The sequence below is a fragment of the Archocentrus centrarchus genome, chromosome 10, assembly GCF_007364275.1.
Source record: "Archocentrus centrarchus isolate MPI-CPG fArcCen1 chromosome 10, fArcCen1, whole genome shotgun sequence".
Classification (NCBI taxonomy): domain Eukaryota; kingdom Metazoa; phylum Chordata; class Actinopteri; order Cichliformes; family Cichlidae; genus Archocentrus; species Archocentrus centrarchus.
The window spans coordinates 19,500,723-19,510,791 of record NC_044355.1 but is presented as its reverse complement, the minus strand read 5'-3'; positions in this window follow the sequence as shown (position 1 = coordinate 19,510,791).

Below are 10,069 nucleotides of genomic sequence, written 5' to 3'. Positions count from 1 at the left end.
CTTTCTCCACATGATTGCGTGGGTTCTCTCAGGGTTCTTTGGTTTCTTCCCATAATCCAAAGACATTCTAGGGTTAGGTTATTGGCGATTCCAAAATGCCCAGAATGTAAGTGCCCTACAACAGGCTGACGACCTGTCCAGGGTGTGCCCTGCCTCCCGCCCTATGGTAGCTAGGGTAGGCTCCAGCCCCCAAACAACCCTGAATGTGATAAGTGGAAGTAAGTAGATGGATGGATGGATGGATGGATGGCTTGTCCCCATGTAAACGTCTTAAAAGTCTTTAAGTGGTTTTTGTTTCCTTCAAACAGAATAAGTGACAAACACTGAAATACATTTCATTTAATGCGTGAAGCACCATGTAGAGTCATCACCATGTGGTTGTTATGTCCTGGTCAAGCCCTTAAGCTGTAGTTTGTATATGTCCACTCATATATAGTGTGAGTTATGGCCAAAAACTGACTGGTCAAAGTCAATTTTTGGCCACCAAATTTTAATTACTTCAAATTTGAGTCTATATAAGTTAAGCTGCATGAGATTAATATTGTAGGTTCCTTACAGCCCAATATAAGCTTAAGACAACCTTTGCTGAAAACGAGGCCTATATAAACTGAATAGAGATGAAGAAATTCTCTAAAGATACTCCTGAAATTTGGGTTCATCTAAATTGCATAAAAGCTGCTTATGTGGACATTTTTAAACAGCAGAAAGAATCTTCTTTTAAGATCAAGTCTTCATTCACTTTTACTTATGAATTTTATATGTTTATAGTTAAGATGTTTCACAACAGGGTGGTCAAAATTTAAATTTCAAAGAAATGGAAGTTTCAAGATTCAAAATTATTTTAAATGCATTACTAAATAAATAAATAAATAATCTATGCACCCTTGGAGCATTTTACACAGCTGCAATTATTGCAATCTCAATTATGCAAAAACTAAATTTTTTGACTAAAAGACAAACACACTTGCTTCATTTAGCTTGTTGATATCAAATGAGAGTCAAAGGTTTATTTTATTACAATTTTGTCATTATGTGGCGTCCATTGCATTATCTCTCTTTGCTGAAAGTTAAAATGTTCATATTTATTTTCTCATGGATTTATCCCTGTGTTTTCTGTTGCCATTTTTTGGTTGCATTGGGTCTCCACTGTGGTCCCGTGGGTTGATGTGCTGTATGGTTTTCTCAAAAAAGATCAGAAGTTAAACTGAAGAAAATTAAACCCAAAGGGGCACTAATGTTGCATGATGTGTTCTTGATGCTGCAGCTCATCGCCAACTTCATACTGTGAAGACAGTGTGTGTGTAACCCTTATCTAAAATATCATCTAACCTCTGTGACAAATCTGCTTAGAGAAATGCAGTTTTGCTATTACTCTTGTTGCCACAAACTGACATCTGTGTGTCTACCGGAATCAGTGTGTTCCTGTGGGGCTCATGTTTTTGTGGTGAGAAAATTGTTTGAAGCTAACCGTTAATAGCTTAGCAGGGTTTTAGATGGCAATTTGAAAAACATTGCTCATCGCCAGTGAAGGGTAAATAAAACTATATTTGAACTTAGTACTTTACACCCAAGTATTTTTTTGTACCGATACTGTATTTGTATCTGTATTCAAATTTTTGCAATATTTGCTCAATGAGTAGGTATTTGGGTTTTAACAACAAAACAATCTCTTAAATTCTCTCATCTTTTCCGCCTGACCTCTTTCTCACGCTCTCACAGCGCTGATGATCACTTTCTAGTTTGCTACCAGCTTTGTGGCTTTAATCAATAGTTGCTGAGAAACACGTGCTCGTATGTTGGTACATATTCTGCAAGAACTCTAATTACAGTAAGGCACACCTCTCTCCCTCTGATAGAAAAAAGTAGAAAAAAGACTTTTTTTTTCTTCATTCTCATGGCTATCTAGGAAGTGAACATGAAGGGAATTTGTTTCACTGGACTTAAACCAAGAACAGACATCTACTTCCTGTCTCCTTGCAATATTCATCATCTTCATTATTATATGTATACACGCATTTACTTTCTTACAATGTACAGATGCACCAATGTAGGTATGTATGTATATATTTTTATACATTCTATTTTTTGTATATTTTACACATTGTTTATTTTCTGTATATCTCTTGATCATATTGATTATACTAGATTATAATATTTTTATAATATTTTTATTTTCATTTTAGAGAGTTTGATTTTCTGTTACATGGCACTGAACAGGAGTGGCCCTCCAATCTCATTGTACATCCTGTATAATGACAATAAAGGCATTCTATTCTATTCTTAAAATTGAACTTACAGCTTATCGTAGAAAGTGATTAAAATTGTTAGTTCAATATTGTTACAAAACTGCCACTGTGCAGCGGTATGGTGGAAGAGTTTAGTTTTTAGACTGTTTATTCAGCTGTGAGAAATGAACCCTGCCCCCCAGCAAGGATCACGAGGACCTGCTGCAGCAGCACATGGTGAGTGTTGCCATATTTTAAACAATTATGTATTATAAACAAATATACATTTTAAAAGAGCTATAACAGCTTCAACTCTTCTGGGAAGGCTTTCCACAAGGTTTAGAAGTGTTTATGGGAATTTTTGAACATTCTTCCAGAAGTGTATGTCATGGTATGGGAGGTTGTGGGTTTCTTTTTGGGGCTTTCTGCAGGTGGGCTCCTCCCAGCTGGGCGGAGTGGTGTTTTCATCCTCCGGCTGCACGCACTTGTCCTTGATTTGGGCCAGTATTTAAGGACTAGCGGAGCCGGTTACTCTCCGCCAGATTGTCGTGTACCTCAGTGGTAACCAGTTTTGTTTTAGTTATTTTTTTTTGGTACTTTCAGTTCTTTATGTTTATGTGCTGCATTTCACTCCTTCCAGGATACTTACCACCTCCGCTGGTGTACTGATGTTCTGTTTCTCGGTGGTCGTCGCAAGCTTTCTACAGTGGAGTCCAACCTGTTTTCATCCTAGTGGCTGCCGCAAACTTAAACTCCACTTTCTTGGGACAAGATCTGCTTGCTGACCTTTTTGCCTGCTTGCCTGCCTGCCCTCCTTTGTTGGAGACCTGGGGAATTCCTGTAGCACCTTCATCATCCCCTACCCTTTTTGTGAATCACCAAGTGGATTCCACAGTAAGCATCCTACCATTCAGCCTTAGTCACAATCTTGTAGAGAGCGCTCTTGTGAAAGATATTAACCCATCTCTATTTCTGTTCCCAGTGGCCCCGTGTTCAGGATTTCTCTTTTCACTCATTTCCCCCTGCCAGTGTTGTGAAATAAAGATTATTTTATTACAGAGCTGTTTTCTCGAGGTTGTGCATTGTTGGGTTCTTTTAATAAGTTGGCTCACGAGCAGTGACAGTGTATTTGTGAGGTCACACACTGATGTTTGACAAGAAGGCCTGGCTCACAGTCTCCGCTCTAATTCATCCCAAAGGTGTTCTATGAGGTTGAGGTCAGGACTCTGTGCAGGCCAGTCAAGTTCTTCTACACAAACTCTCTCATCCATGTCTTTATGGACCTTGTTTGCACACTGGTGTGCAGTCATGTTGGAACAGGAAGGGGCCATCCCCAAACTGTTCCCACAAAATTGGGAGCATGAAATTGTCCAAAATGTCTTGGCAAGAGTTCCTTTTGTCTGGAACTAAGGAGCTGAAAAACAACCATAATCACACCATAATTCCCCCTCCACCAAACTTTACATGTGGCATAATGTAGTCAGACAAGTCCTGGCAACTGCAAAACCCAGACTTGTCCATCAGATTGCCAGGTGGAGAAGTGTGATTTATCACTCCAGAGAACACATCTCCACTGCTCCAGAGTCCAGTGGCAGCTGCATCCGACGCTTTGCATTGCGTTTGGATGCAGCTGCTTGAAGCTCTCTATGCACTGTTCTTGAGCTAATCTGAAGGCCACATGAAGTTTGGAGGTCTATAGTGATTGAGTCTGCAGAAAGTTGGTACCTCAGCATCCTCTGACCCTCTGTGATTTTACGTGGCCTAGCACTTCGTGGCTGAGTTGCTGTTCCCAATTGCATCCACTTTGTTATAATAGCACTAGTAACGAGGAAATTTCCCTACAGGACAGGTATGCTGGAATTCTGAGCTCCTGAGAGTAACCCATTCTTTCACAAATGCCAGTAGAAGCAGTCTGCATACCTAGGTGGTTGGGTTTATACATCACGGAAGTGACAGGAATGCCTGAATTCAATGATTTGGAGGGGTGAGTGAATACTTTTGGCAAAATAGTGTTTATGTTTCATTATGTCAAAGCTACACTGTAATTCCAGGTTTCACGTCACATAAAGGGCTGGGTTTGAAACTTGTCACAGAATGATGTATGAGTATATATGTACATTGCATATGAACATGTATCTGCATTTTTGACTCAACTCAGTTACATGGCCATATGTATAACTTACTGTAATTAGCCAGAATTATTATTTATTTCACAATTTATTACTATTTATTTCTCACATTGTGCATGCTTGCATTTTACTCATATCCAGTGCATATTGTCTATTTTATGCATCTACTGCTCTGCACGTTCTGGTTAGAGGCAAACTGCATTTTTTTTGCCTTGTACTGCAACTTCTGCAATGCCAATAAAGTCGAATCTAATCTAAACTGAATGTACCTGCTGGAATAGAATTCAAATTGATCAGCAACTTTATGAGATAATCAGGCTTATTAGAGCTACACTATAGTATTGTGCCACAGTATAGTGCGCAGATATTGCGGTGGCCAAATTAGTACATTCAACTTATACAAAAATTGTTCATAACAAAGCCAGATCTTGGAGGCACAAAATACGATGGTATATGGTGTGGTAATGACTGATAGAGTTCACTTCAAGGGTCAAATTATCTTTTAAAATAAAAATTTAATTTACATGAACATTAGTCTGGCCACGATTTAGTGATTAATGTTACTTTGATAAAACAGTTCACATGGATTGTCAGTGAGCTACATTATTTTTATTACACATTACACAAGGACATGACTGAAACCCATATATAAAGTGCAACAACATCAGGGATCACTGTCTCTGTGGAGTCATTTCTTGTGGACATATGCAATTTTATGCGATTTTAATTTAATTTTTAACTGTAATTTTATTTTTCTAATTTTTATACTTTGATGAAATTATATTCACTAATTTAGTTACATTTTTACCATATAATTAACATGTAAATATGATAGTAATGAATACTGCCAGATTTAAAAGATCCAATTTTATTGCAATAACAGGCATTTACCTGTTTGGAATAAAAATGATCAAATTGTGTTGAAGTAAGAACAATAACAAGATTAATTTACTTTATTGAACCAAATCCCAATAATTTTGTATTTAAATAAAGTGTTTGTGATTATTGATCATAAATGGTTTATGCTGATTTGACACCATTATTAAGTGGCTGCCAAAGCAAAACTTGTACAAACAATGAAACAATGTCCTTTATTGAATCAAGTAAATCCATCAATCCATCAGTTTTCTTCCACTTGCTTGATCCAGAGTCCAATCTGGGGGCTAAGCCTATCCCAGCTGTGACAGGGTGAGTGGCGGGGTACATCCTGGACAGGTGCCCAGTTTATCACAGGGCTCAAGTAAATCTTTATTGAGAAACTTAACATTTGTCAGTGTGTGCTTAGCTGAAGTTCTTCTAGAACAGTGTCTTACCACTTCATTTTCTTTTTTTTTTTTTTTAATTATTTCATTGGTCACCAGGATGAAAACATGCACATATAGAATCAGCAAATTTGATAAAAATCACTTAGAAAAGTCTGCAAGTTTGTCCTGAAATAAAAATTTTAAAATCTTATCTCGCCTTTAAGTTATACTCGTCGCGCCTCTTCTCTATCACAGAATTCCCCTACAGCTTTCAGTCCAAGAGAGCCTGGGTAGGATTAGAAATTGAGCTTAAAGCCGTTTGTGTGTGCATTTGATACAACAGGTTCCTTCATACTCATATTGAGGAAGGAGTTCACTCACCTATGTTATTAGTTTAGCTCTAAGATATAATCTGTTGACCTTTAGTAAATTTCTTTTAGTACAAATGTGGTTTGTAGATTGACGTGCAAACTCTATGTCCATGCATGTCTGCTGTGTGTTACTGTAGTTTCTTTTTTTGTGGTAAGATGTTTTTTTAAAGAATTGTGTTGATAAAAACAGAATCAGCAAAGGCTTATATGCATGTCATGATATTCAGTCATATAGCTTACTGTTATACTACATGGTCTCACACTTCTGAGACCATTTTGAAGCCCTTAAAGTCACTTTTTAAGAAAACACTGAAAATTCTTGATAAAAAGCCTTTACAGTATCATTGCTGTAACATCATAACCAAGTACAGTATTTTGGATTTCGATAGTTATCAGATTTTTATGGATGCTTGCTTTATTTTTAAAGTTTTAAATGGACTTGCTCCCCCTCCTTTAATGTATTTTATAAGCAAAAAAACAAGCAATACAATAAACACAAGAGCACTGACCAGAGGCGATTGTAATGTACAGCGACGCAGGACAAAATTTGGCCAAATGGTGGTGTCCATTAGAGGCACACAGTTGTGGAACACACTGCCAGCTTATATCAGGAACTGCGGCACCTACTCTAGTTTTAAAAACTCTTTGAAACATTGGCTGAAAACTAACTGGAGATGCACTCATATGTAGATTACTTTATTTTGTTAGGGTGTCCTATCTTTACTGTAATTTTATGTTGTTTGTGTTATGTGTTATATAGGTGATGTTTGTATTATTTTCTGCTCTTTATCTCGTTGGATGTTTTTTGGTCTTACCTGCCTTAGGACAACGGATGAAAATTAGCTTTTGTGCTAACTCCAGCATATTTACATTGATGCTTATTGCAGACATGTTGATTAATGTGCACTGTCCTAATTTAAATAAATGAATAAAAAAAAAAATGACATGGCATGACATTTAAACTAGTTGGTAAACCAAAACATTGCTTCTGGCCAGAAATGTAAAATAAAAATATTTTCAAACTGACTTAATGCTTTATATCAATTTAGTTTTTGTTCTTAATATTGCACCCATATTATGTCTGAAGTCTGAGTGTGCCTTTCTTTGGAATGTACATTCATTCATGTGCCACATAGATAAGATCTAAATCTGTGGTAAACACTACAATTAAACTGCGTAGGAAAATGTTATAACAGACTATATGGGGATGCCGCTGGTGCCTGGGATTCCCAGACCAGCAGGACTTGAGTGCTGTTTCTGGGGAGAAAGATTAAGCAGGAAGAAGGATAAATTTCATGAACTGTTTTCATACTACGTTGTAAAGTTTTCCATTCACATACACCATGAACAAACGCTACTTTTAGCTGCCTGTTTATTCACACAGCATCTTCACAGTGCTCCACATGTTTAATTTGGTAGAGTTTTAATGCTGGATGCCCTTCCTGATGGAACCTAAAGGGGATTTTTTTTCTCCTTCCTAGGAATCAAACCAGGGATCTTTCACTTGGTAGGTGAAAACCACTGCACTAAGAATTAAATTCAAAGTTAATAAATCCATGTAAAATATATATAAACATGTTATACAAAGTACATAATACAAAACATGCTGAAAATCTGAGCAGCATAGAAGGTGTGTTTTTGTTCCTGTATGGTTCGTGTATGGAAAAAGCTGATTTGTGTCAAATTGTATGGTAACATGGACACAGGTGTGAAGCACAGTGGTGAGGTTAAAAAAAGGAAGTTGTTGCCAGCCTGTCAAATACAGTCTTTTCAACAGGAATATGCTGGCCACAGGTGAGTTTGACAGGCTCTCTCTCTCTCCCATGCCTCTCCAAATAAGATCCTCTCAGCACAGCTTCTCTTCAGGCATGGGGTTCTGGAGAAAGGGAGATGAAAGTGAACAAATCATAACCCAGCAACACATGAGCAGGCTCTCATATGTGGGACAATGATCTGGCAGTGACTGAGAAGACGCTTCAGCCTTTTGTAGCCAGATGGGAATTAGTTCAACAGCCCACAGGTGAGGGATCTGGCATGTGGCTCAGATGTGTGATCAGTGGAGACCTCAGGCACACTCCGCCTGGTCAGACAATACTCAGAGAAACTGCAAGAAACCCAAGAGCCACATTTCAAACTCTGCAGGACCTGGGCACCTTGCAGGTTTTGAGTCAACAATGAACTCCTCTGTATACCAAAGTATTCTGGAGTCACTTTTGAAGCCATCTGTCTCATAGCTTGATTAAACTGGTCATACAACAGGACAATGATCCTAAGATGCTGCATTGGTCCAGTCAAAGTCCAGACCTCCACCTGATTGAAATACTGTGGCAGGACCTTAAGAGAGCTGCTCATAAATGAATGCCTGAGAACCTCAATGGACTGAAGCAACACTGTAAAAAAGAGTGAGACAAAAATCCTCCACAGCGATGTGAGAGAAAGATAATCAAACAGGAAATGATTACCTCAACTTAACGCTGCTGAAGGTGGTTCTACAAGCTATTGAGTCACAGGAAGCCTTATGAAAACTGTATGTATAAAGTTCCAAAATATCTCTTTTGATAATGATAGTTTTCAATAATGAATCTATTTTGTTATTTAAAAAAAAACATAAAACAAAAACAGTGATGACCTTAATCCTGCCTCATCCTTGTAGCAAAGGTGATCATGGTTTAATTTCATTCCTAAAACCAGCTGTAACAGATCAAAACCACCTTCCTTCTTCATCTCCTTTCAGTCAAGGAAGTCTTTGATAGTTTGATCTTTCCTTGGATATTTTTTTACCAGCTTCATTTGTGCCAAGGACGACACACATGATTAAAAAGTGAACAGCTTCAAAAAGGAAGCAACATTTGTCCAATATTGATGTTAGAGTGCTTCATTTGTTGACAGTTGCACACTGGATGCACTTTTCAATTAATCTATGAGGAGGGACATGTATTATTAGGCTAAATGTTTGATGTAGGCACGCTGACATCCCCAGGCCTTTTTGCTGCGTTGCTGTGTGTTTTGCGATGCTGGAGCTTCTGTCTAAAGATTATAGCCAGACAGAACACCTTCTATAAGACTATTTAAACCCCACCTTCCATTGGTTTGGCTCCTGATGCTTCTCAGCTCACCTCCTGTGAAGGTTTATCCAGTGCCTCCACGGTACAGGCACACTTGGTTTCTTTGGTTTTTAATTGTCCTTTTGCTTTGGCTTCAAAACATGCACTTCACTTCTGCAAGCGCATCCAAGCATTGCCTTACACCAATAATGCTTGAGTGCACACATCATATTCAGTAAATATTTGTTAATCCTTGTTAAATTGGCAGTGGCAGCCTACAAGTCAGTCATAACAACGGTTATAAGCTGTAGTGTACTCAGTGTGTTTGTAACAGAAAGATGTTGTAGAGTCACCGCGGCTCAGACATTTGATGGCACATACACCCCATAAAAAATATAAGCTTGACAATATTAAGGCACTAACACAGGCACATTACTCAAAGAACTCACCTATAGATAATTATAATCATGTCCCTCCATTTTTGTTTATTAATACTTAGTTTTTGTAATTTTCACCCTTCTTCTCCAATCCGGTACTGATAGCGTGCACAGTCTCTATGATGTCAACGAAATCCTAAACAAATCTATATTTTGATTGGGAAATTGCAAAAAACGCCTTCAAATCCACCTTTCTTGTGCACTTTCATTTGTTCTTCTGCATCATTAACACGTACATAAACTCCCCATTCACACAGATTTCAATACTGCACACAAGGCCGATCTCCAGCAGGACTGACACACACAAAAAAAGGCAGTTCTCTCTTAAAATATAGATGTCTTAATCATATCTGATTTATATTTTAAGAAAACCGGCTCAACAATGGCACTGAAAAGAATGCCATGTGTGAATTTTTCTGCTCAGCATCATGTAAAAACTGCATTTTCAACAAATACTAATCTGTGTGTGGAGGACACAGTTCCACCAATGCAAACAGTGAACCTCTGCATATATCAGTATAATTGCAGTGTAATTTCTATAGCCTACTATCTGTATGATAATAAATAAATTATGATATTTAAAAGAACTTACCATGTTATCTTATAATCCTGCAAACTA